The sequence below is a fragment of the Myiozetetes cayanensis genome, unplaced genomic scaffold (assembly GCF_022539395.1).
Source record: "Myiozetetes cayanensis isolate MyiCay16 unplaced genomic scaffold, myiCay2020 scf2-11, whole genome shotgun sequence".
In the NCBI taxonomy this organism is placed as follows: Eukaryota; Metazoa; Chordata; class Aves; order Passeriformes; family Tyrannidae; genus Myiozetetes; species Myiozetetes cayanensis.
The window spans coordinates 19,228,951-19,254,035 of record NW_026087411.1 but is presented as its reverse complement, the minus strand read 5'-3'; the positions used below and the strand labels follow the sequence as shown (position 1 = coordinate 19,254,035).

Here is a 25,085-nt window from a genome sequence, read left to right as displayed (position 1 = left end):
CTTTGGAAGCTGAGGAGGCTCCAGCCAATGCTGACAGTTACTGGTAGAGGGACAAAGATCAAATCCAGTTATTAAGCCCATTGATCTTAAAAGCTCACACAAACTCTGTGTTGAGACCCTATAGCAGCCCACTCAATTTTTAAGCCCCTAGAACAACCACCCAGGAGAAATATTTATTACAGTTAAATTAAACTCACATGAACTCTCCCATTCTTACTTCAAAAATGTGATTAAAAACTAGGAACAGTCTCCCGACTTGAGGCCTGTATAAACCCTCAACCTTTTAATTAAATGTTTTATGTGTTAGCAAAAAAACAGTTATTGCAGGAGATGGCTAAGGCCTTGTAATATGAGCTCAGCTCACCACCTTTTGAGGACTGTAAAAACGGGCAGAAAGCATAGAGACATCTTAATTTTGGTAAAACACAAAAATTAGTTAAAGTAACTTAAACCTTTGAGTTCTGAGACCTCTACCACACGACCTGTTCTCACACCTCTGCCACAAATCACACCAAATCTACATTTAATAAGGAAAGATATATGAAGTTATACAGGTTCAGTCCACTATTAGATAAATATTAAATATAAAGCTAAATACAGCTGACAAAATCAGGCAGAAGTAGCATGAGCTCATCATTTTCATCAGTATGCACAAGCCCTGGTAGTCTGTGATTTACAGTGTAGCTGAACATTACCTGTATTTGACAAACATGCATTTGAGGCCATCAGTTCAAATGAATTTCAATGCCTTCAGAGGAATAATTCCATTTATTTTTCTTTTAATCTTTGAATATACACATTCTTGTAAAGCAAACTACAGCAAGTGTTCTTGAATATGATGTTTCCTCATGATCATACAGCAATAATTACTGCTATGGAGTGGAAGTCTTTCTGAAAGATGTTTTGATATTTTAAGGTGCCGATTATAATTATGTGTTCCCAGCAGTTTAGATGGAAAACGGGTACTTCAACTTGGCATCGTCTCCTTCAACCCCCTGCTCCAAGCCTCAATTCTCTAAACACGCACAGACACACTCGAATAAGCAGGAAACAAATCTTATTATGCTAGCAGGAGGTCTAGGGGGTTCTGATTTTTAGAGCTGTAAGATGCTATTTGGGGACTGAAGCGATATGTGAAGAGAATTGCAAGTTGGAGTAGTAGTAAAAACTCCCAAAGGCAGATGAAGTCCCTTCTGTGAAGCGACTGGATCTTTGAGCAAGGGCAGCATATTGCTTCCCTTTTTGAGGTTTGCTTGTTTGCTTCACTGCTAAGGTGTGCTGCACATTTCAGTGGACTGGAGGAGTGCGGCCTGAGTCCTTCCCCAGAGCTATTCAGAGCCATCGCTGTCTCCCTTCAGCAGGCTACCAGTCTCATTGCTGGGATCACAGGGTATAAAAAAGCCCTTGGCTTCCATGCTGTGTTCACACAATATCCTTCCTGCTTTCTGCCTTTTTCAGGGGTGAGTGGAAAGAATAGGATAGCAGAGGCTGTCACGGTTCAAGGTCTGTGGTAGAAATCACGGCATGAGTCAAGCTCTCCCACCACTCCCAGAATTACATCTCTGCTTGTAAAGATACAGCCAATAATATGCTTCCACATCTCCCATATAACAGAAAAAAAAATTCAAGCAATTCAAAGCTAAATAGAAATAAAATGCAGGCTTTGTGCACACAGTGAATTATTTATATATAAAAAAAATCATTCTTTGAGGGTTGCTCCTGCATTCAGCTTGAATTTCACACAACCCCAAAAATTTTAAGCACACTCATTTATATTCTTAACAGCTATCCATTGCAGCCATGTTGATTTCCCATGATGTTTAATATTGGCTGCAACAAAGTTTTGTCTGTGCAGATTAGTGCAAAAGGATTGTTCTTCGTGCAAGCATCCGTTTATCCCCACAAGAAAAAAGTTCAGACTGCAAACAAGATCATATGTGATTAATTATTTAGCAAATGCTATCTCCCAGTCTTCCCATTTGAGAATTTTAAATTACCCAGCCAGAAGCCAGAAACATCTCCATTTAAGGTAGCTGTTCTGTTACACAATGGTAACAGGAGACAGTGAGACTGAATAGTCTGAAATCGACACAAAATCTACAGACACTTAGCTCAGACTGGGAAACATTTAAGAATACATTACCAGAGAAACCCTCTCATTTCAGCAATTTCATGGCTGCAAGATTGCAGGGATTGCTAATGCCATACATTTCATTACAACAGTACAGGCACAACACACTTTTCTGTAAGTCTTGATGACAGAACAGGGTTGTCACCCAGACATTTCTCCACCTACCTCTACCAAAGGTACCATGTCTTGTGTCATATTCCCTGACACTGACTGTGGTTTGAAATGTGCATGGAGCCAATTGACAAGCCCATTTGGAGGGAAGCCACTTCTTTACCCACTATACAAGTGGGCTGAAACAACACAAGGAGAACCACATCTCTGCTCCCACCTCCATGAGTTGCCAGATGGGTACATTTCCAGACACCACCTGCACTCATCACGCTGTGGGCGGTGGGTTATTTTCAGAGTCTGTACTAACATCTGTACTGCAGGATGAACCCACTTTACTGCATCCTGTAGAAGATGGATCTTGATGCCCCAAGACTGAAACTCAAGGGATTTTTCTTGGTGATGGGCTAGCCCTCAAATTCATATCAGATTGAACCACCTGGCAGAGCTGATCTGCAGGAGGTATTCCTCCCCTTTCCTCAGTCTAATAAATATTTGTGGATTGTAATAATAATGGCCAGTCTTCGCGAGCGAAGATCCGGGGAAGGTCTTTACACCTTCCAGCCTGCGCATTGGATTTTTTAGGTGAGACACAGTGTGCGCGGAACTGAGCCCACCCTTTAATCCTAAGGTTCATCTGCCAGGGCCAAGCAAGCTTGGACGGTGGCAGCGAGGTCCTCAGGACGTAGATGGGTTGCCTTTAAGGGCTAACGAGCTCCATCTGCCCGGGGAGTGGCCCTGACTGGGAATCAAACCCGGGCCTCGGTGGTGACAGCGCCGCACCCTTAACCACTAGACCACCAGGGGCTCCCTTGTGAATTGTAACTCACCAAATAAATCATCAAAGATGAAAATCCTCCACAGTGGATGCATATTATTACTGTGTAACTGTGTAACTGTACCTAGTTACTACCTTTGTGGCAGTGACTATCTCTAACCCTGAAAAATGAAATCAAGGTATTAGATGTAGAACCCTTTTATAGTCAGGAAAAAGGTTGACAGTCTCAGGAACTCAAAATTGAGTTTTGACATTTAATATTTCTGTTTTAGGAAGAATTGTCCTTTGTTAGAAATACTGGTTCACTGTCATACCAGTGCCTATCTCCCTCACCCTTTTAACTTAACAGATAATGATGTGCTCTTTTAGAAGCTGTGTCTGTTCTTGTCTCTTCACAAGTTTGTGCTAATTCTCATTGATAACTATAAGAATTAAATGGCTTTTGGGCAACCATTGATGCTTTACAGGGGCTTTCCCAGGAGGCAACTAACCAACCATTTGACTAATTTCTCTGTCACTAATAGAAACAGCTGTTCCTTCCACTGGTTAGTATGAAAGCTCAGCAAAAGCCCATTCTTAGGGGGAAAAAAAGTGCTTACATCTTGAATAGATGATATCAGAGACAGAGGTTCTCATAATATCTTCAGAAACACTGAGTTTCCTAAGGCACCTTAATCCCTTATCCATCTTATTTCTTTGGGGTAGGGATGGTCACAGAATTTTCTGGAGTTTTTTTAATCCCCTTAGCCAGTGGTCTTGCTGTCCTGTGCAAGATAATGCTGTCGAGGTAGTTCCCCACACACACAGCTTCTAAACTGACAAAATTACTTCCCTGTGTAGGAGCAAGAGGTACTGTTAGCTGAGACTCATCAGCCATGATAAAATTGATCCACTCCTCTGGTTCAACTCGGGACACCAGAGCAATCCTTAGACATTTGAATATTATTTCTGCAGGTCTTAGAATAATTCATTCTTTTGCCTTTCTTCCTCTAAGGTATATTTAATATATCCTCTCTGTAAGGCACTCAAAGGCTCACAGAAATTACTTCAGAGCCTGCATGAGGCTCGCTGGGATGCAGAAACTGGCCTCAGGCCATTCCACCTGGTGCTGGGATTCTGCCTGTTTTTGCAGTCCAAAATCCACGTTGAGTTGGTAACTGGTGGGAATATGTGTCGGTGCATATGCACAACAGCTGTCGAGGAAACTCCTGTAAGCAGCAGAACCTGGGAAAAAATTACATCTCTAATATGAACCTCATTTTCCTCATTTTTGTTCCATAGTACAATATTCAAAGCCGTCTCTAAGCTCTTGTCTGATTTTGTATGAAACTTGCAAAAATGGATCTTATGTTTTACAAGTTTTACTATACTAAGTTTTGACCAGCAACTCTGACAGGGAGATTTCTTCCAGAGGGGTATCAACTCTGAATAATCCTGTCTCTGGCTTTTCTGCAGCCCACAGTCCTGTAATAATCATGATAGCCTGCAGCTCTCTTTACTATTTCAGCAGTGTCCCGGCTGTTTATCTAGAAAAGTATTTTGCAGTGGTTTTGAGGGAGGCAGCCATCTGGATACACTCACTGAGTGCTGAACACAGTATAACAAGAAAACATTTAGCAAGAAGCATGGCTGTCCCTCCAACGTGCTGTTTCACAAGAGCCAATCTGTCTGTAAGATGTGCCTATAGAAACTCTTTGTTCTGTCTCCAAGGTCACATCCAGGTACCTTGATCCAAGCCAAATGCAGGCACTCCATCAGCTTCGTCTGTTAATTTTAATTCCTCTCAAATATTCTTACACTATTACAGTCTCCTCTAGAGCTGGGCTCCAAAACTGAGACGAAAACTAAGCAGCTACACAATACTGCAACATCAAGACATCAGAGAAATGAGGGGCTCAACAGAATCGTAATCCCTCCTTCCTCTGTAGAAAGCAGTGGTTCATGAAGCTGTGAGATGATCTCCACCTACATGTTTCAGCTGTGGCTACGTTCAGATCCCTGGTATTTACACCTGCATCCCTCAGCTTCACCAACACCGAAAGCTGCAGACAGAGAAATCTCCCCGTGTTCATAGCACAGTTGTACAGACACGACAGGATTGCTGGCACAGATCCTTGTCACAGCCCAGTCCCTCAGAAGTGTTCAAAACAATTTTGAACTCATGTCCTACTTGGAGAAATGTATGCAAAACCACAAATCACATCCTACCATCCAAATAGCTGAGATGTCCAATTATTAATTAACAGCTCTTTTTATACCCAGAGGATGAAACCTTGTTGCTTCTGCACATCTGTGATTCTTCAGGAAAATCACAACCAGTTGTATAGATTAATCAAGACAGTCTGAAGTGCTGCAAGGCTGCTAGAGTCTCCCTACCCCTGAAAAGCTGTACCCCTCCACACCTCTGGCAAGAAGAACTTCAGTGGGGCTGGCTATGAGGGCATCATGAGGTACCTAGAAAGACACAGGAGGCATGCTGTCAGAAGGCTGGAGCTTGTGCAGCTCCAGCTGAGAGCAAAGTGCTGGATAGTCCTGTGTGTGCTGTAAACCAAACCCCCATGCCTCCATCTCAGCATGCAGACGGGGATATTTTTAACCTCTATCCCTGTGTTGTAGTTTATGATCAGTAAAGGGGAGTTAATGCATGTCCAGGTGAATGGTATAAAAATAAGTGCATTAATATTTGTGAAGCATTTAGGTACTGTAGCAGCGAACATCAAAGGAGAGCCCAGGAGGAAAATAACAACTTGTTTGCTGAGTAAGGCTTGAATGGTGTGTGCAAATAATTCATGGGGCTGCTCATGGAACAATGAGGAAAACACGCCTAGCGAACATCTGCTCATTCTTTGTGTACCCCTCTTCTGTGCACTGGAGAATGCACAGATATGGAGAACCTGGTAGAAAAGCAGTGCTCAGGCATGTAAATATTGCACACAAATTCATTGGATTTGGACAGGCAGCCTAATTTCTAACTTCTCCTTTTGCAGGAAGGGGACTTCATTTAGTAGGATAAGTGGGCAAAATGAAAGAAATTATATCAGGCATGTGTTTCCATCATGCCTAAAACTGTTTTTGCCCACCCAGCCCAGCAGTATAGAACTAGGTTTGCTTTGGGTTCAGTTTTCTGGTACAAAATCCTCAAACCAGAAGAAATGAGGAAGAAAACAGATTTGATTCTAAAAAGACATGTTCCAGGTCCTTTGCTGTTGAAGGAGGCTAGTGAGTGTTTAAAGACTTTTGGTAGAGTAATTCTATACAGAGAAGAAATGCTTCTACATACATCAAGATTTTTTCTCTACATTTCTATCTGAGTACATTTGTACAAAATATTTTGTGCTTTGAAGTGCCAACTTTTTGTATTTGCTGATGAAATAATACAGTTCTGTTGACTTATGCATCCTTAATTTATGTAACTACATTGAAAAATGGTGGATTTGCTAAAATATTTTATTATCAAGCATTTAACATATGTTGCAGAAGTAAATCTGAACTAGATACCAGTGCAGAAGGCAGTGCTGAAAGAATAGGTGCTTATGGCCTATTCTGTTTCATTAAAATCAGTGGAACTGCTGGGATTTTTTTTCAAAAGGGCCAGGCAAGCACATTCATAGTGGAAGGATGGCTTTATGCTAAAGGGACCCAGAGGTCAGTTCTCTATTTTTAGTCCTGACATAGTCTCATTGCAATCCTGCTTTAAGTCATCTAATCTGTGGAGTAATAATGTTAATCTTGTGCTTTATAAACTCACCTTGCTCCTCCACAAATTGCTGTAAGCGCTTTTACAAGACTTAACATGTTTCTGGCTTTCAGTGATCAAACTCAAATCCACAGGCCAGGAACAAAACATTGTAAAAGCTCAAATTCCAGCTAGCACAAGGATATAAGCACAGTGCAGGGAGAAATGCCACCTGCAAATGCCTGTCAAGAGATGCACCCAGCTTTCTTTCTTTGAGACCTCTCTGCCCCTAAACTTTGCCACCTTCCTCACACAACACGTCCTTTCCCACACAGTTCCTGTTGGCCCTGGTCAGACACAGCACTCACCAGGTCTGATCTCTTACCTTTGTAGAGCAAGGCACCAGCACAGCCTCTGAAGCACGGTGTGAGAAGAAGCACTCTCTGTGGAACAAGAGGAAGACATAATACTCATGAATGAAGTTCTCATTCAACATCAAAAGCATCTTCCCATTTTGATTTTTTTTTTTTTTAATACTACTGGATTTTACTGGATTTATTCATTGTTCCTCTTGCATGCAAGGTCCTGGCCATGTAACCCTCTAACTCATAGGTTACCCAATCTACCTCAAGTCATAGTATTTTCAGAAAATTCAGTGCTGAAAAATGATTCCATTCTTTGTCCTCCTTGGCATAAGAAGCTGTGGAGTTGTACTAGCATGACACTTGGTCTGTATTTTCTTTAAAGACATAACATGAAACTTCTCCTTCCAAGACTCCAAATTCCCCCATATGCCTGTACTCTCCTAACTTCCAGATCTGAATTACTTCACTACAGCTTTACCATGAATTTAAACGAGTCTGCTGGTTGTTACTCGTTGCATGGCACACAACTCCTGGAGTTTACTGGCAGGTTCACAGCCATAGCACTCTCCATCCCATATGCTCTCAGACACACTTCTCTGCTGAAGCTGATGAGGCTCAACCAATTTCCATCAAAAGAGGTGGTTCCTAAACTGTATTTCTTTGTTGTTCTGTTTATGAACAGTTTGAATTCAAATATTTTCCTAGTGAGGCAATAGATATATAATCTATTGGATTTTGTGCAGTAAAATTAAAAAGAGCTTATTTCAAACTTATAATGGTGGTGGTTGTGCTAAAGAGAAGTAGATTATTAAATGAAGGCAACAATAAATCTGTCAGAGCAAACTGTAGAAACCATTGCCATTGGGTAGTAAAATGGCTGTGCACTGACTATTGTTTTACTATAACAGCTACCACTAAACTGCAGTTTTATCACCACCATTATTGATTTATTTTCCTGAACTTCCAGAATACAGCCCTGTTAAAATCTTAATTTAAAGAGTATTTCTTTTTTGTTAGCACTCAAAGAAGAAGAGTATCAGGACTCTACCCTTACATCAGAGGCAGCTGTGTCACTCACACCGGACTCCGCAGAGGGTATAATGTTTGAGCTTTTACCTGGAGGTGAAGCTCTGGGTAGGAATTATCTCCTCAGTCAACACCAAAAATGAGAGAAATGTGTGCAGGCTGAGCAGGGCTTAGTTTGCATGGGTGCTTTTGGCAGGAAGAAAGGACTGGGCTATGACTTCAAAGGAGATCGGTCACCATAGATCACCCAGCTGAGGAGCTCAGCCTGGACACCTGTGGACCAGAAACCTGATAACATCAGCCAGAATGATTCCTATCCAGGACACCTGAACTTGTCCAAAAGGTGCAGTGACCCAGTCACCCTTTCAGCAAAGCCTTGTAACAGACTCGACACCTTGAGGGGGATTCTTGGAGGTTTTCTAGATTTAATGAGTCAGGTTGGAAACAGATGCTGAACTTCCAGAGAAACTCAGAGTTTCATGAATTAATTTTGTCTCTGGATTACTAAGGCCTATCATGCCTAAGTCTTGTATAGATGTAGACTGAGCAATTAAATTAATTCAGAAAAAAACAGAAAATTGCCGAACTCTGTCACAAACCCTACTTTTAATTAAACACTGAGGGGGATGGGAGGAGCCTTGGTCTGTTCATCCATAAGCATCTCACAAAAAACTCTCATTTAAACTACCCTAAATTTTCTATTAATAATGTCAAGGACAACAATGTATCTACACAAACAGAAAAACTAATGAGGAAAAAACTAGCACCAGGGACATCACATGATACAGTTACTGCTGTAAAAGCAAAAAAGGTAGCTGGTCGGGTAGGAGAGAAGATTGCTTTGCCTTTGCTACTCTTTCTATTGCAGTGTCCTTTATATATGCAGGCTGAGTGGAATGCATCATAAAAGGTGACATTTTATAACAGCAGTTTGTAAATTTTACAGAAGCTTACTGCCTGTAAATCACACAGCTTATACCCTCACTGACTTTACTACTGCAAACCCAGCCATGGATAAACTCCATGCCAGTTTACTTGAAATTTATCTTTTTTATTCAGACCTAACTGAGGTCTTTTAATATTCCTTTTCTTCTAATGATAAAGACATCCTGATAATCTTATTTTCTTTACAGACATTTTGAAGGACTCTATTTTATCTTGAAAAAGCAATTCCTGGTTATGGTTGTTCCTATCTTAACATGTACTTCTGCTATCAAAAGATGTGCCTTTCCTCTTTATTTCAATTATGTGTATTTATTTGTATTCCAAATCCTCCCAGCACCTAATCCTTTGCCTAGCTTCACAGCCAGACTTCACAGGCTGTTTTTTACAGCCTATGCACAAACCTGTCCTTTATTTGGTAACATCCACGTTTATTTCATAGCAGAGCTACACAATTTATTCTCCCATCTGTGCAGCAGATATTTTCATGGTTAATCTTCACAGGCATTAATGGAAACCAATAGCACAGATTCCTTGTGCATCACTGAGAGTTTTGTGAATGAGGTGGTTAGTGAAATATCTTGTTTTTCCATGGAGCTTCATGAAGCAAAGTTCCCCAGCTAATGAGTTTCCCTCTGCTTTCAGCAGTTCTTGTTCTCTGTTTACGGTCCTGCTCATATTTCACTTTCAGTCCTAACAGAAAGCAAGCCTAGATTCTGCTCAAAACCCTGCTTCAAGGGTAGAGAAGACCACATTTTTTGGAAACCAATGGGGAAAGCTATTTCTTCAGAGTGGTTCATAATGCAATTGTTGGAAACTTCAGATCTATTTTCCTTGGCAAGCTGAGCAGGATTTGTAATCAGGTTAGATGTAGTGCTCTCGCATCTGGAGCTCAGGAAGGTGTTAGCTGTGCAAAGGTGTCGATTGCAGTGGAAATCTGCCAACATGGAGCAGTATATGACATGGCACTTCTTCAAGCTCAGCTGTTGGCTTCGTGCCTGTTTGGAGATCACATCATTTTTTAACAAGGGTGAAGCTTCCCTGACATACCTTGATTTACGTTGGGCGCTTGGCACCAGGAGCTAGCCAGTTTCCAAAATCCCTCAGGACTCTGAAAAGCACCTCATAGCCCCTTTTGGGCCCATGAAACACTTTGCTCCTTAGCTACAGAATATTTGCAGTGTCAGAGATGTTGCATTGAATGGATGAAGCCATCTCCCTTGTATCTATTCTAACCAGTGACATCAGACTAAAAATTAAATTCTGTAGTGCCTGATTGCCTTCTCAATTATTTCCCATGAATTGGGGGGTAACTTGACTAAAATAAACATTAAGTCATATTTTCTCCAAGAGAACAAGCAGCTTCACCGTGGTATGCTTTGTAGTTTTATGGCTCAGTAGAAATGTGGCTGTGAGACTGCCCAGGTAATAATAATTTCCTCTGGATGCTTGAGAGATCTGCTACAACTTTGAAGTATCATGGGTTAAAGACACCTTAATGTGAGACTGAGGTATTTTTAATGAACCTTTTAGTCCTACAAGAGGAGGGAAATGCTTACTGGGACACTGTAAAATACTAGGATTGAGGTTTTTCATATGCTAATAGGTTGAGGCATGAAGATGGTTTGCTAAGTTAGTGTGGGAGTGACCTTTAGCTCTATCATCACATCCACTGACCAATAACCTCAATATCTTAAGAAGATCTGTGTCAAACACAACAGGCATTTATTTAGTCCTCATCCACAGGGATGAACAGTCTCTATGAACACACCACTGAGGACTCTGTGGAACTGAGGACTCTGTGGGCATACACTGGTGTCACTGCTGCAGCCTTAAGCTGCCATGGCAATCATGAGAGTGTTCAGCTAATATTTACTGCTGATGCTGAAATTTCATTTCCCAGAAGACTTCCTCAAAGCATCCACAAGCAAAATCCATTTACTTCATCTTTGGTCCTCAGAGATGCATCAACATATAAAGGCATTTAATTGCTGCATTTTAAATGCTCTGCTCAGAGATTAAATATTGCACAGAAAAATGGATTCAATAAAATGGAGCACAAATCATTACAATTTCAAAACATAAATCTCTTTGTTACTGCTCTTTTGCTGCTGCTGCAAATTGTTGGCGTGTTTTATTGGAGCTCTTTTTGTCTGTTTTTCTTTTAAAGTATGTACGTAGAAAAGAGGTTGGAAAATGCAGGTGGAACGTGAGGGTATTTTTTCAGCTTGCAACAGTGAGATCAGGAAATATGTTTGGTTTATAAAATCATATGTTTGCAGGGTTCTGCTTCCATATGGGAAGTAGAAGGGTTGGATCATTTGGAAGGGAGTTCCTAAAGATATTCCAAAAGAATGAACTTTTGAGATTATCCATTTAATGTGCCAGGACATCTTTTTTTTATATGAAATTTAATCAGCATTTTGTAATGACATTATATTTTATATTGCAAATTACATATTGTAATTACCTAATTACACATTGTAAATATATGATTACATGAATTTGCACCAAAATTCATAATTACACTTAATTACACTAATTGCATCAGTCTAAGCTAATCAACTATAAAATACAAGAAAAAGTCACACAAACAAACCCTACAGAAAAGAACATTTTGAGAGTGAGCCCACACTCCCAGAGTACCCAGAGGCACAACACTGCCTTATATCTGGAAAGGAATTCATAAGTAGAGCTGTGTGGGAAACAATTTCTCTGACCTGAAGGTGCTTTTAAGCTCTCAAAAAACTGCTTCTGCTCTGTATTAGGGCAAACACACCTCTGTACCTCACAAGTTTGGGGAAGGTTTAATTATTGGGGGGGTTTCTCTTTCTCTTTAAAAATACAGGAGATTTCTCATCTTCCCCAGATGTAAGGATCTAGGGAAGGACTTGGCTTCAGTGAATTGCCAGTTTCCACCAGAAAAGCAGAAACAGCTAATGCCAGCTTCACTGGGAGCAGCAACTGCTTCACATTTCTTAAAACCTAGCCCTAAATCTTCCACTAGAGTACCAGGGCAGGATTTACCTCTGTTGTGCTGAGGGCAATGGTCTAAGGAGATGACTTAGTTCTGGAGCACAGCCTTGTTCATTTGAGGTTCATCTAGCAACCCTAGTCCTAAAGTGCTCCTTCTTGCAAAATGAATACTGGCACATTCTAACTCCATTAGCATGGATATGGATATTGCCATGTACTATTATAATTCACTTTCTTTACTAATTAGTGGCCTATTTTTCTGTTGGGTGCTTATCGTGACTCCAGGAAAGGTTTCAATCATGGAAACATATAATGCTTCTGATGCACTTTCAGTAGTTAAATCTCATCTTACATATTTATATACATTTCCTTCCTGACGAGAGAGAAAGACAGCCAATTATGGATCCTCCCTTTCCTTCCTTTCCTTAATCACTGCTGTATCGGTAATTAAAACTGTTGTACTGTAAATACATCTTTACATATCTCAAATGAAAAGGAGCTGTTGCCAATAAAGCCCACAATGTGCACACACAGTGTCATCGTGAAGGAAGCTAACAGAGAGATGCAGTGCATTTCCCCGTGGATGCACTCTTGAAAGTCCCATTAATACTCATGATTTAATGATGGGGCGGGTGAGACCGTGCTATTCCAAGGTATTTAGAAGTGACACAACTCAACTCAGGTGTAGTAGATGTGCTTTAAGATGTTACATCCCTTCTGCAGTACTCTGTTTCCCAGGAAAATAATCTCTCTGACAGCTTTTCTTATTTGCCTAATAGATTTGAAAAAAGAAAAGAGCTTTTTCTCTGCAAGCAGTGAGAGGTGAACATGCACCCTCTGTCAAAAGTGCCCTTTTCAAAATGTCCCCTTCTTCTAAACCAAGACACTGTTTTGCAGTAGGTGTGTTGTGACCCTGGGAGTGTCCCTGCTGGCAAGCAGGGGACTAGGAGGTGTTGGAAAACAGCCCCTCTGTCCAAAGCAAAGAAAACCTCATGTTCCCATGTCCCCTGTGGACTACTATCTTTAAAGGCCTTTCTAAGGCCTCTTAACTTGGCGAGTTGTACACTGTTATTCTTAGAGATATAATCGTACTCTCACATTTAATGAAAACAGGAGGGACTGACATGATGTTGCCTGTTCAACCAGAAGATCCTATCCTGAAAATACTCGACTCACACAAAACCACTACAATAAATATTGCTTATGTTCAAAACTAACAACATTTCTTTATCTACTGCCTCTAAATCAGCATCAATCACAAAAAATATTTTCAATAGAGCTAAAATTTATCATGTTTCTATTCAAAGATAGGTGACCTGAAGTTAAATTTATCCATGTAATCTCAGTTCTTGTTGTGTGTAAGTCTTTAAGCACCCAGTTATGCATTTGATTCTTCACTGGATTAATCTCCTTGGAGGTTTTCAGCAGGGCATCACTGCTTGCATCTGAGGTCTAGGTCTGCAAAAGGACTCAATTTCACAGAGTGCAAAATCATGATATCTTCAAAATCCCCTCATTGATCCCACCTTGCCTGGGAGATGTCTCAGGTTCCCAGAACTTAATTATTCCACATCTGTCAGTAAATATCTTCAAGGACTCGAGGCAGCCTCTGAAGGATATGTGTCCTGATAACATATTGAGTATCTTTGCATCTTCATTCCCATTGGGATCCCACTGGGATCTGGGAGCAAATTCACTGTTACCCTGCCTGCTTTCTCTGAAGATATCTAAAGCACATTTATGGGGCAAATCCTCTCACAAAAAGAGAAGCAGAATAGGAGAATATTTCCCCATTTATGCAGTTCAGGATACAGAGGTCTCACTCAAGATATTCAAGATCTAATGCAGCTCTCCTCTCTTTCCAAAAATATTTGACCCTCTCTGTCCCCTCACACAAACATTCAAAACAGATAACACAAGGGAACACATTGCTGCTTCTGGGTTTACCAAGTTTGTTTCACTGAAGTTCTTCCACCGCATGTAGTTTAATCCAACATATATCAAGGCAGAAACAAAGCAACACCACGTTTCAGCCTGTCCTGCACTGACATCTCCAACAGGACCAGCAGTGCCAGGCACTGAAACCTCCCCTGGCTCTAGATCTCACATTTCTACCCAGCTGAATTTTCTTACTGTTTGAATGGGGTGAAAGGACATTATTTCACTTTGCAAAGATGGGTAGCAAGTCATGGAGGTGAAACTATCCAAAGTCTCAATCAAATTCACGTGCCTGTTTGCTCCCCTCTAAGTGTTGCCTTGTTAAGTTCAACCAGGGTTATTTATTTTAGGTCTCTCAAACCAGTCCAAGCTTGAATTATCCACAAGTTACCAGAGAAAAAGAAGGAAGCATTTCTAAAGGTGATTTCCCCAAAACATCCCCCTTGTATGCACTTTGCCTGTTCCACATACAATGAACCACAGTAGACTTTCAAATATTGCTAGCAGAGGCTTTGCACAGAAGTGAAAATGTGATCTCTGCCTTTCTTTCACCTCACACTTTGTACAATGGTAACTTAAAGGCCTCCTTAGTTCTGCCCCATAGATCAAACTCCTTTGTGAGATCAGGAGTGAAGCTGATGACTATACTACTGGTGAAATGGCTTCTGCAGTATTCTGCCCCCACAGCATCACATTTGAAGTTGCGTAAATATGAATCGATTTTCATTTTAATGTCTGTTCCTGAAGGAAACATATTTATATACTCAGTCCAATGAAACCTCTCATTCTGATTTTAAGCTAGCATAAACACTTTAACACAAAATTATAGGATTTTTCCTGAACAAATAGCTCTTTTATATTGAGTAATGGATACACTTCCAATGTTTTCTCAGGCTGCTTTAAAAAAAATAACAAAATGTAAACCTATTTCTCAAAAAAAACCACCAAAAAAATCCATACAGAAACATCTTTAACCACACTGCTAATTGTGGTGAACTTTCAGACAGGTTTTTCTCTGCCTATTACCTGCAGGTGTAGGAGTGATGGTCTCGGATGTCTTTGCTCACTCACTTCATTCTCTGGCCAGTCTGTGTGCTTTAGTCTTCCTGACAAAACCACTGAGAGAAAACTAAGTATTCAGAAAAACCTCAGCATCATTTCTGTGTACAATGCTGTACTGGGCTGGTAATATTGTCACGAGATATATGAAGTTATGGACATTGAGAAAACAACTCCAGTGATGAATGTAAAACAACAGGATATTGGTTAATTTTACCTGAGGCTGTTCTGCATTGTTCTCTGAAAACATCAACTCAGTTATCAGCAAGAATCAAAAAGGCAGGTATAATATTTGAAAAGAAAATTAGAGGAATTAAATCCCAGCATTATTCCAAACCATATTGCTTTACACCACATCATATCTTGGATATTGTGCAGTTTAGCTACCCTCTTTTCTCCCTGAAAGAGGAAGCATCAGGAGCATAAAAGTTCATAGTGTTGCCTAAATAGGGAACGGCCATACAAAGGAGCTGGGAAATAGGTCAGGCTTCTGCCTGGACAAAGGATGGCAGAGGGGACATATGTGGGAGGGTAAGCTTGGCAATTATATTCAACTACAGTAAAGCCAATCTGGAAAGATTGAAAATTATTGCTTACAATCCAGGAACTAGAGAGCACCTAATAAAATTATTAGGCAGTGGGTTTAAAACACAGAGAAGGAAGTATTGTTATTACATGATACAGAATTAAAGCACAGACCTTATCACCACAGGATGTTAAAATAACTGAAGGTATAAATGGTTCTGACCATGCAAATTCATGGTAGAAAGCTTATCCGAGACTATTAAATTGGAGCATTGAGAGGCAGCCTGTATCTCTGCCTTGCTTATGGCTGAAATTTGGGTAGGTAATAGATTTATATTTTTTCCTCAAAACCTTTTCTTAAGTATCTGCTATAGTCACTGGCAGAGGAAGGGTGCTGAACTGAACTGGTCAGACTATGTCCAAAAGAGAAGATGGGGAGTGAAATGAAGTGATAGAGACAGGGTGCACCCAGCACGGTGAGGGTCATGTTGATGGAGATGTTACTTCTCCACTCCTGCCAAGAGCATTCCATAGGAGTGATGAGCAGTGGCATGGTTAAAGATGGGTCTGAGAGCCCTTTGGCTGCATGAGAAGGCAGCCTGCTTTCACACACTCACACCCCCAGCCCACTGTACATTTATCCAGAGCCAGTCTTTCCAACCTCAGGGAGCTTTTGTTCCTACAGTGAAGCTCACTCTCATTTTCTTTGTCTCCACAAAGGCAGACAGCTTAACTTGCATCCAGGTGTAATAAACAATCTGCCTTTCGAGAAAGCCAGAAAAGGAAGCACCTTAATTCTTCCCACTGAGGGCTGAAAACCCTGGCACCAAGGATGAAAGCCACAGGAACCAAAAAGCACTCTCAGAACTTCATCCCACTAAACAGACACATCCATGTGCACTGCTTTCCATAACAAGCAGCAAAAAATGATTAGTCTACCAGTTAATGGGAGTGCACACGGCTCACTTCTCTGGCTCAGCCACAAAGGAGGCAACAGCGACTGTGGTGTTTGAATCATTTCCTTACAATCACAGCTGGGCAATTAGCCTCCTGCCTTCCTTTGATGGCTAAGTTAGGAAATTGGAGAAGGAGGTAAAAGGATGATTTGGGGGAAGGGGAGCATTTACTACAGTGCATTTGGGTCAAGCCAATGTTGCTATATTATTTTTTAATTGCATTATGAGACATTTCTAAATCAAAAGTTATTTTTCTAACAATGTGTTGTAGACAAATGCCCCCCTGCTATTTCCTTTGCCCAGCCTATTTCTCAAATTCACCACAAACTCGTGAATAGTGTCAGTCACCCTAAAACTCTGGGTTTGGATGAGTTTTTCAAATTTTTCCAAATGTCTTTATCTGAATTTTCTCCAGACTTCCCCACTCTCATTATTTCAGCAGAGATGGGCTAGAAATAGCATATCCATGTTCTTATTCTTTAGATTTTTTTTTTTAAAAGGTATATTCTTTTCAACCTACTGCAAAATCATGCCTCTGCACAGTGGCTTTGATCCAAAGCTGAGTGAAGCAACATGAATCCTTCCCTTGACTTCAATGTTTGGGGACTTGGCCCTTATGCTTTTGCTGAAGAATAAGCAAAAGCTATTACATTGGCAGTGTTGAGATAATTGTTTCTTTCTTCTGTCACAGTGCCCCAGCACAAAACCGAGCACACATCTTGCTCGGCACAGCCTGAGATGCATTTCAGAGAGGCCTTTGCCAGGGCTTTTTCCAATCAAAGCGACAATTTTGAGACAAATGTCATTGATATATTCAGCAATAACAAACTCCGCTTTATTAATACGTATTCGTGTCTGGGAAAAAAAAATATCTATGGGCTTGCAAGTCAGTGTCTGTTTGAAAATCCAGTGCAGTGCAGAAATCATGGAGTGCTGTCAGCCAGACAATAGAAGCAGAACTGCTTTTTGGTCTGCTGGGAGCAAGGGAGCACAGGAGGTTCATCGTGGCTCAGGACCGGGAGGATTATGCCGCAGAAGCCAAACGCTAGAAATGGATGGGAATGCAATAAAAATTTGCATTGGAGCAGTCAGCAGGTGCTGATACAGCGACTGGCACTCACCAGACATGGACTCCATTTTATGACTTCAATTTGTTTTACTTACTCATGCAGCTCATGGTTTTAAAGAGGCTATCTGAGCAAGGCAGGGAGACTGAGATCCATATTTGTAGCAAACCATTCCCACAGCAAGGGTGAGGGAAATAATGGTGTGTCTGTGAAACAGTTGCTTCCCAAGGAAAAAAAACTAAATGAGGAATTAAATCCTCATTTTAAAAAAAAAATAAAAAAAAACATGAACAAATGTTTTTTGCAATAAACCTCTCGTTATGGATATGAAGGTTTTGTGTGAGGCAATGTCCTGCTGTGTGATTGTGTGTTTCTTGCTGCTTGTTGCTCACATCAAGGTCTAGGGAGGTTTGGTCTCTGCTGTTGGAAAACGCTGGTTGAAGGTACCATACAGAAACCAGGGGATATAAATCTGGAGTACAACGTCAGTGAATCATACCACTCTGAAAGTTTCCCACTAGACTGGGGCATGGCATCATTTGCCAGCAGAAACGATCTAAATCTCTAAATATTATCTTTATGGAAATAAATTTAGAGGAAACTTGAAAATGGGATAAGGAACTATGAAAAGGTCTGATCTGATTCCAGTGATGATTTCATTTTCTCCTCAGGAAAATATCAGAAATTGTTACTGTGTGTCACATGAAAGGCAGGGAAACTGGGCATCTAGGATATGGTTTTTAATTAAGGGATCAAACAGAAACATGTTTAGGCTTTTCAGTTCAGCTTTTCATGAGTTCTCCACAAATAGGTTTCTTGGTGTTGGTCATAGTACAGCAGGTCAGCTGGGAAATTGAACAAAGCAGCCCTCTAAGAAAGCAGTGCTTTGGTACACTAGAGGCCCTCCCTTCCTCATAATTTTTTATATGAGAGAATAGATAAAAATCTCATGCATGTACATGAGATAAAAATCTCATGTGTATACACAAAGTGTACATAAGTACATTTTTTCAATAATAAACATCTCCATGTACTTGATATAAAATTTCAAATATTCTAAGATTTTCCATCAGACCTCATGATCTACAGGATTGTTGAAGATTTCTCTATATCTTGGGATCAAGCTTCAGCAGGGCATTTTTCAGTTTCAAAAAGTCTTGTTCCCTTTTCCACTTCCTCCTTCAGATAGATCCTGCCTTGAGGTAAAATAGTTGCAATACCCTGGGGTCATGTATTAGGAAGACATCACTAACCTGCAGCGTTTATGCACATAGACAGATTTTGTGCACCATATTCTGAAACGCTGTTGATGCTTCAGAACTGATCAGTGTCCAAAACACTATTTTGGAGTACAACCTGGTGATGACATCACCATCCTTCACTAAGTGGGTGATAAGGGTAGTCGGTAATTTCAGATGAGTTTTCCCTTTCTGTTTAAAACAAGCAAACCCCCCAAAACAATACAACTTTTTTTTCCCCAGTGTGGCCCGTTTCCTCTTGCAGTGAGGTTTGGAGCCTGTCACTAGGTTAGGAAATGTGCAGGATGTGGGGCAACTTGCAAAGTGTGGAGGCTGAGATGGCAGAAGCAAATATGAGACAGAGGCAGCCAAGCGTCCACAAGGTAGGTGAAGAGATATTTACTCTTCTACTCTGGTCCTCAAAGGTAGAAAAAAGACACTAACACAAAGAAGGAAAACAAAGAGCCTCTGTTAAGGCTGCTACAACAGCATTAATACTTGATATTTGTGTAACATCATTTACTCAAACTTCAATACTACCAAGTCTCAAACTCCCATTGGAGCTTTTCAAAGGGGACAAATACATGGATAGGGGTGATCCACTGTTATAATCTACCTTCCTAATGAATTTTAACAAAGTCTGATTCCACAGGCTTTTACAGAAACTAAGCTGCAATTGCATAAGAATAAAACCCCTTGTTTGAATTATTAATTGATTAAGGCACAGGAAACCCAGGTACCAGTAAAAGGTCAGCTCATGCATGGGTGAGAAGACACTAGAAGAGCTCTCCAGGGAGTTGGGCTGTGTTGGGTCTGTGCTGTCCAACATATTCATAAGTGCTGGGGGAAAGAGGTGAAGGAAAGAGAAATGGGGTGGAAAGGTAATGGATTGGTAAAGTTTTCTGAAGAAACTTGGTGATAAGTTATGAAAGAAAAGTATTCAGTGTACTAAGGGTGAATTGTCTATGAAGACCCTTTTCAAAAGACCTTACCAGACTGAGTGACCAAGCAATAAAATGACAGGTGAAATGCAGTGTAGGTAAATGTGGAGTGAAATATATGGCTAAAAAAAATCCCACAATCCTAGCCTTGCTTATAAAGTGATGGTCTCTGAGCTGAGCTTACCCCCCATTACTATTAAGATCTTGGGTTCTTGGTAGATTAGAGAATGGTTTGGTTTGGAAGAGACCTTCAAAGGCCATCTAATCCAGCACCTACAAAATAAGCAGGGACATCTTCAACTAGACCAGGTTGTTCAGAGCCTCATCCAACCTTGAATGTTCCCAGGCATGGGGCAACTGCCCCCCCTATTCCAGTGGTTCAGCACACTCATTGTCAAAACTTTCTTCCTTATATCTAGTCTAAATATACCCTCTTTTAGTTTAAAATCATGTCCTTGTCCTATCACAGCAAGCTCTACTAAAATGTTTGCCCCCATCTTTCTTGTAAGCCCCTTTTAAGTATTAGAAGTCTGCAATAAGGTCTCCCTGGATCTTTCTCTCCTCCAGGCTAAACCATCACAAGTCTCTCAGCCTTTTATTAGAGGAGAGGTGCTCCATCCTGATCTTTTCGTGACCCTCCTCTGGACTCACCCTAACAGGTCCGTGTCCCTCTTCTGTTGCAGCCCCCAGTGCTGGACGCAGCACTCCATATGAGGTCTCACAAGGATGGAGTAGAGGGGCAGAATAACCTTCTTTGACCAGCAGGCCCCGCTTCCCTTGATGCAGCCCAGGATACAGTTGGCTTTCTGGGCTGTGAGTCCAGTGCATATTGCCAGCTCCTGTCCAGTTTTTCATCCACCAGTACCCCTAAGTCCTTCTTGGCAGGGCTTCTTTTAATCCCACATTTCCAGATTGTATTGGTAACAGGATTTGCCCCAGCCCAGGTGCCGGACCTTGCACTTGGCCTTATTGAACCTCATGAGGTTCCCACGGGCCCATTTCTCAAGCTTGTCCAGGTCCCTCTGGATGGTATCCCATCTATCAGACGTATCAAACACACCACTCAGCTTGTTGTCATCAGCATATGTGCTGAGGATACACTCATAGATAACTGATGAAAATATAGTTCAATGTTCATTATAAGTAGCTAAACAGAAAGAACAGAATAAAGAAGGTTTGATTCCCCTACATCTTGGACACTACATACATTTCTAGGCATCTGTCAGGAAAAGTCCATAGCAAACCCTCAGAGAAGTTCAGCAAGGCTGATCACAGCCACAGAACAGCTGCCCAGCATAGATCAGTGGCATTGGAGTAGTGCCATTTGTCTGGAAAGGAGGAGGTTGAGAAGGAATGTGGCAGGAGACCATGAAATCATATAATAATAATAATAATAATGGCCAGTCTTCGCGAGCGAAGATCCGGGGAAGGTCTTTACACCTTTCAGCCTGCGCATTGGATTTTTTAGGTGAGACACAGTGTGCGCGGAACTGAGCCCACCCTTTAATCCTAAGGTTCATCTGCTGGGGCCAAGCGAGCTTGGACGGTGGCAGAGAGGTCCTCAGGATGTAGATGGGTTGCCTTTAAGGGCTAACGAGCTCCATCTGGCCCGGGGAGTGTCCCTGACCGGGAATCGAACCCAGGTCTCAGTGGTGACAGCGCCGCGCCCTTACCACTAGACCACCAGGGGCTCCCATGAAATCATCTACGGCACAGGGGATGGCAGAGGGTGAATGAGGGCCAAATGGACATCAGTCTGACCCAATATTCCTTCGTGCTCCATCTTGAAGGGGCAAATGAGGCATTACTTGCTTGTCCTAAAAAGAAAGGAGACAGAGGGAAGAAGAACAGAAAAAAGAAGATTTCTGGTGAGTCTACTGAAAAGTGAATACCATGTTAACACCAAGATATATTCCATCCACATCTCAATCTGCTCAGCCCGAGGTACCTCTGTGACAAGTATTGTAGTCACCACTTTACAGAAGGGAAAACTGATACACAGAAGTTTAGTAATTGGCCCAAGGTTATGCAGGAAGTCTGAGGCAGAAACAGGTCTGCGCTCAGATCTTCAACTTCTATCTACAAAACCCAACGTGAAGTGCTGAGACAAGGAGAATGTTCCCGGAGTGGTACAAATTAGGGAATGGCACATACAGTGTGCCTCATTGTAAGCCTGTAAATGAATGTTAAACATGGATTTTGAATGCAATTATTCTGCCCTAGTTACAGAATATATTTTAAAAGGCTAACTGGCCCATGTCAGCTTTCATCACTGAGGACCTCTGTAACCAGCTCACAAATCCAGGGCTACACTTATGTGATTAAAAGAGATCTGGGGGGAAAAAGAAAGAAAAAAAAAAAGGAAAAAGAAAAAAAAAGAAAACTTAAAAAATCTAGTCTTGTTCTTTCATAGGGCTCACCACTAAATGAAGTACTTTCTCAATTTGAGGAATGTGGACCAGCAAGAAAAAGCAAGAAAGATTACAGATTGCAGGACAAACTCTGCACTGTCACATGCAAGAGGGACTGCATTGAAATTGATGGGAGTGTACTGGTGATGCCACAGGGAAAAAAATCAACCTGACATCTGTACAAAATGCTCTTTTAGCAGCAAAATACCAAGATATCCGTGTAGTTTAGGGATGAGAAATAAACACACAAACAAAATAATGTAATCAGTTTTTAACTGTTAAACCATAAGTGTTTAATCTATCTATCCCCAGTATTCAATGTCTTCCTGTGTAGCAATTTCAAAGTGGGAAGTGGGTACTCAAGTTGAAAACTAAAAAATGCAGGTATCATCACTGTTCATTTCAATTAGGCTGAAAGATGAGATGTATTGTCTGCAAAAAGGCTGCTGTGGAATATCTTGATCCTTACTCCACCCAGCAAATGCCCTGCAGAGATTGCTCTGAAGTGCTTCCTATGGAGATCATGAGGTTTTGCAGAGGATAAACACAGTTTGGCAAATAGATTTGAAATGACTGATTTACTCAGATTTCCATGTTTACTGGTTTGCCACTGCTATAATTTGTACTTGTTGTCATATCTCATCTGGCCGCATTCTGCACATTTTGTCAGAGTAGGTCTGTCAGGATTCATCTTTTGTAACTTTAGCACCACCAAATGGTTTGCTGTGTTTAAAACTCCTGTTAAGAAATGGTGGGATTTTTTTTCCTTTCCTCTCGTTTTTCCCTTTTTTTCCCCAGGATTCTTCACAGATATTAAATAAAAATTTGAAACTTTCCTACTTGGAGCATGTGCAAGATGAAACACCTCATTCCTTAGCAATCAAAATATGAAGGGGTTGTAGTCACCACTTTACAGAAGGAAAAACTGATACACAGTTTGTAGGTTAGGGTTGTAGGGTTTCCATTATTTCCTTCAAAGCCCCTAAATGCAAATGCCATTCTATGCTTAAACCTACTGGCCAAAAACATTTGTCATCCGACAGCAAGAACACTCAGTTCCCTACTGCTTTGCATATTTCTCACAGAGCATTTTCCAAAAAGCTGGCTAATATTGTAATGAACAAAAACTCTTGTCTTTTAAAGAAAAGGAGAAAGAAGGTGCCCATGCTGATGGCAGCAGTGGATGCCAAAGGGAAGAAATATAGAGATCATGTTTCTAAACACACTGAGGAATTACCTTCCCTCCCAACCCCCTTGCCAGGTATGTGTGTGTGGGCTGAGACACTGAACATCCAGTTTTTCCTAACATGAACAAATATGATGGAGTTTTCTCCATGTTCATGTTGATAAGGCTGTTTAACTGCTACATCATTTTTCTAGATATGTGTCTGTAGCACTGGAAAGTGTTTACATTCCTCTCCTTATTCGCTACATGAATAGACCTGATCAATCTGCTCTGAGACAGCTGATAAGAAAACACCTCAGTGTAGCTGAATTCTGTTGCATGTCAAAAATCTAGCAAAAAATTCACAAGAAAGAAAAAAAATGAGGTAAATATCAGAGGAGCTATACCAGGGAAATATTGGTATAGTGGTCACAGGAAGATTTACAGAGTGGATTTGCTTTAGGGGGAAGAACAAAGATAGATGTGACTAACATTCTGCCTCTTTTGAATAATTAAAAGTCATCTCAAGCTGCACAGTAAATGCAAATGGCAAAGTCAATGTACCATTTATCTCCAAAGTTTGCTCCTCACTGGAGTTATTGTTCCCAAGGACTTTTTATCAGTCTTTGAAGGTAAAACGGGTGATGGTGCTACAGAACCCACCTACATTATTGCAAGGGGTATTTACAGGTGCAAAGTGCCATGGGATGCTTTCTATCTGGCCAAGCTACCATCCTCTACAGACACAAAATGAGATGCCCTCATGGGTCAAGTGGAGTTGTATCCTCAAAAGAAGATACACTGGCTGGAGTCTCCAGTCTGAAATTACCTGTGAAGTTTAATTTACCACCCTGCTGTATTTATTTCATTACATGATCCAAAAATAAAATGTCAGTATCTGCAATCAACAGAGAAAGAATCAGAAAGACTGGAACCAAGAACTACACAAAGGAGAGCAGAAAATGAAAAAGAAAAAGAGAAAGAAAAACATACAACAAAAAAACCCAACCAAACAAAAACACCAAAACAAAGAACCCATACCATTTGAGGCTAAGGGTTTCAGCTTTTGTTTTTCAAAAAGCTACTATATCAGTGAGTAGTAGGAATCTAAACTCCCAGCTGGACTGGTTAGTCCAGAACCATAAAGGGTTATTGAAATCAAAGGGGTTCAGGCTGACAGAAAGGTCTGCCCAGAGGGATTAGAATTAAAGATCAAGACCTTGTATTTTGAGCTGACACCTCTCAGGAGAAAACTGCTTTTACAGAGGACCATAATGACTAACAGGGCTGTTTAGACCACGTTTTAGCATATCACGCTAGCATAGGAGGGCATGTTCACTGTTTCACAACCTGCACGTCTTTTACTGGAGTATTTTTCCCTCTGTTCTTGGCAGCACAGAGATGAGAGGCACCTAACATTTTATTTCACATTGTAATATTACAAGACTTAGCCAAAACCCCGTTATCTTTACTCTTTCTGCCAGTACAATTTGGACAACAAAGACAGCTTTGACTGACCCCCTACTTGTCACACAATGTTCCTTCAGGTTTCATTTTCTTTTTTTCTCCTTCATATTTAGTTTAGCACAGATCCATCTGGCTCCACTGAGGCAGCCAGGCAGAGGCACTGTGGTCCAGCAGACTCAGGACTGGCTCCCACAAGAAACTGTGCCCCTGCCCCTGGAGTCTGCAGAAGAGTTTAATGCCCCTTAGACAACAAAGTGCTGGCAGCTCAGAGCCCCTGTTTTTAGTCTTTTTGATTTCAGACTCTTTGGAACACTAC

The 25,085-nt window shown here is 41.0% G+C and overlaps 1 long non-coding RNA gene across 1 annotated transcript; it reads right to left on the bottom strand.

Annotated features, from left to right (window-relative positions):
- LOC126640693 (uncharacterized) lies at window positions 1-21,035 on the bottom strand. The gene is made up of 3 exons (XR_007629119.1): window positions 20,934-21,035; window positions 7,079-7,136; window positions 1-40 (listed from the first exon to the last, which is right to left on the bottom strand). It is a non-coding gene; the product is annotated as an uncharacterized LOC126640693 (long non-coding RNA).
- Between the last annotated feature and the right edge of the window lie 4,050 nt (window positions 21,036-25,085).